Genomic DNA, 3,796 nt, shown 5'->3' with positions numbered 1-3,796 from the left:
ATTGGGTGGCAAAATTGTATATACATAAAGGATACAACATGATGACTTGATAAGCTATAAAATGATTTCTACAATCGCATTAATCAATATATCCATAGTCTTTAGTGTGATAAGAATACTTAAGATCTACTGTCTTAGCATATTTCAAGTACATAATATTAACTATAGTCACCATGCTGTACATTAGATCTCCAGAACTTATACATCTTATAAATGGAGGTTGTACTCCCTAACCCACATCTGCCCGTGTCCCTACCCCCAACTCCTGGAAACCATCATTCCACTCTCTGTTTCTCTGAGTCTTACTTTTTTTTTCCAGATCATACGATAGCTGTCTTTCTCCATCTGACTTATTTCACTCAGCAGAACATCCTGCAGGCTCATCCATGTTGTCACACAAATGCAGGATTTCCTTTTTTATGACTGAATATTCCAGTGTGAGTATGTATGCATGTGTATCCCATTTTCTCTCTCCATTCATTTACTGATGGACACTTAATCTGTTTCCATATGCTGACTATTGTAAATAATGCTGCAATGAATACAGGAGTACAGACATCTCTTCAAGATACTGATTTCTTTTCCTTCAGTTATCCCAACCAGAAGTGGGATTTCTGGGATTTCTTACTTTAGTTCTATTTTTAACTTTTCAAGAAACCTCCATACTGCTTCTATAGTAGTTATATCATTTTACATCCCCACCAACAGAGTACTAGGGTTCCCTTTTCTCCATATCCTCAACACTTGTTATTTCTTGTCTTTTCAGCAACAGCCACCCTAACTGATGTGAGGTGATATCTCACTGTGAATTTAACTTGCATTTTCCTAATGATTAGTGATGTTGAGCACTTTTTATGTACTTGTTGACCATTTGCATGTCTTCTTCGGAAAAAAAAATATTTATTCAAGTCTTCTGCTCATTTTTAGTTGGATTACCTGGGATTTCTTTCTTTCTTTTTTTTTTTTTTTTGCTCTTGAGTTGTATGAGTCCTTCATTTATTTTAGAAATTTACTTCTTATCAAATATATGGTTTAAAAATACTTTCTCCCTTTTCTTTTTTTTTTTTCACTTTCTCGCATCATTTCATTGATTGTTTCTTCACTCTACTGATTGTTTCCTTTGCTGTGCAGAGCCTTTTTAGTTTGACATAGTCCCACATGTTGATTTTTGCTTTTGTTGCCTATCCTTCTTTTGTCATACCCAAAAAAAAATCATGTAAAAGTATATCTATTCACAGATGACATGAAATTTAAAAAACTTTTTTAATTAAAAAATATTAGAGCTAATAAAGAATTCATCAAAGTTGCAGGACACAGGACCAGTATACAAAGATCTGCTACATTTCTATACCCTAACAATGAACAATCCAAAAGTAAAATTAAGAAAAAATTTTATTTACAGTAGTATCCAAAAAATATGCTTAGGAATAAACTTAACCATATGTGTCAAATTTGTACACTGAAAACTAAAAAACATTGTTAACAGAAATCTTTGAAGACCTAAATAAATGGAAAAGTATCTTGTGTTCATGGATTGGAAATTTTAATTTTAATATGAAAATACTTCTGCAAATGATTTACAGATTAAATGCAATCCCTATCAAGATTCTAGTAGCCTTTTGCAAAAAAAATAAGAAAGCTGATCTTAAAATTTATATTGAAATATACCAGGCTTAGAATACCCTAAATAAGTTCTACAAGGAAAAGAAATATGGAGAGCTCACATTTCCCCATTTTAAAACTTTCTACAAAGCCGCCATGTCAAAACAGTGTGGTTGATATAAAGATAGACACATAGAACAAAGGAACAGAATAGAGTCCAGTAGTAAACCATCTATGGTTAATTGATTTTCTCAAATCAAATTTAAAAATTAATTCAAAATGAATCAAAGACCTAAGTGTGATAGTTCAAACTATAAAGTATTAGGAGAAAATGTAGGTGTAAGTCTTAGGCAAAAGTTTCTTAAATGACACAAAAAAGGGCAAGCAATAATAACAAAAATATAAATAAATTAGACTTCATCAAAATTAAAACTTTTGTGCTTCAAAGAAAACTGTGAAAAAAAATTTTTTTAAACCTAAAAACAGAATGGAAAAAATATTTACAAATCTTGTATGTGGTAATTGTGTAGTCTCTGTATTATTCACAGAACTCCTATAACTCAACAATAAAAAAGACAAATAGCTCAATTTTTAATTGGGCAAAGGATTTAAATAGACATTTCTCCAAAGTGTTGTGTTAGCTGCTCAGTCCTGTCTTATTCTTTGCAACACCAGAGTGTAGCCTGCCAAGTTCCTCTGTCCATGGAATTCTCCAGGCAAGAATACTGGAGTGGGTTGCCATTTCCTTGTCCAGAGGATCTCCCCAACCCTGGGATTGAACCTGGGTCTCCAGCACTGCAAGCAGATCTTTACCATCTGAGCCACCAGGGAAGCCCAAAGAAGATATACAAATCAATATCATTAGTCATAAGGAAACTTCAAGTCTAACCACAACAAAAGCCCACTTCTTAACCCACCATGATGGCTGTAATAATAATTTTTGAAAAAAAAAAAATAACACGCTTTGATAAGGATGTAGAGGATCCGAAATTTTCATCTGTAGGAACCTAAAATCAAAGTGTGGATGGAACAGCTAGCACTCAGTGAATGTTCTTTCTTATTATAAAGGTGATAATCATAGGGAGAGATAATATATTATGCAATAAATTCCTGCAGCCAAATTGGCTCTCGCTTCTGTTTCTTTTTGGACAAAAAATAAGACAGTGTTCATACCATATATATGGTATGATCATGAAATTTCTGCTCTTTTAATCTTTGCAAGCTGCATAAAGTGGAAAGCAAAATTCTCCCCTAAAATAGAAGGTCATTTCTAGAGATACTGAGCATATATTAATGATAAAAGCAGAGATAAAGAGTCTTGTATAGAATTCCAGCCTCCTGATAAAAGGGATACAGCAGGATGGGACTGGGGAGAAGGGCAGGGGCATAGGAAACAGAGCCTGAGTCTCAGCCAAACTCCATGAGCCTGCAAAATAAATGCCAAGAAATATTCAGAATGACTTATGCCTGAAGCCTCATGAAAATCAGCAGTGACTATGCACTGACTAACAAACTCAGTGACTACAGAAAGAAGTGCCTTAAAGAACCTATATCTTTTTTTTTCCTTTAATTCTTTCTACAAATGGTAATTCCCTTTATGTATGGCACTATTATTTGTAAGCACTGCACTTTGTTAATCAAATAAAGAGTTCCAGCAATGCAAAAACAGTCCAAGGAGAGGAATATCATGTCTACATTTCCAGTGCACCACACCCAGGCCTTTCGGCCCATGAAGACATACCCCTGCCTCAACTTGCCCAAGTTCCAAGGAAAGAGAAATAGCTTCTGAAATCCATCTCATAACCCCAAAGGTGCCAAACCTCCAGGATGCTCTCTGCATTGACACTCTTCTGGAGCTGGTCCTCTGGAAGCAGAGAGTGTCCATCAGCCTACGTGCCACTACCCCCCCGGATCCCACCCTCCCTCCTACCCTTTATGGTGAGACATGGTGGGGAGACAGGGATTATGACATAAGCAAATGGCCTGGGGCTGATCTCTGTAAATGTCAGCCCGTGGGCTTCCCAGCAGGTACACCACCTGTGAAGGCCTCATCACAGCCAACCTCTTGCCACCTCCGAGCAGACGGGCCTCGTCAGGGGGAGGAGTGGCCCCCTCCGAGGGAGAACTGGCAGCAGGATTCCAGTAGAAGGGGCCTTAAAGCGTGCGAGGAGCGGGTGCCCACCATGTAGGCGCC

The sequence above is a fragment of the Cervus canadensis genome, chromosome 7 (assembly GCF_019320065.1).
Source record: "Cervus canadensis isolate Bull #8, Minnesota chromosome 7, ASM1932006v1, whole genome shotgun sequence".
NCBI lineage: Eukaryota > Metazoa > Chordata > Mammalia > Artiodactyla > Cervidae > Cervus > Cervus canadensis.
This window is presented reverse-complemented; position numbering follows the sequence as displayed.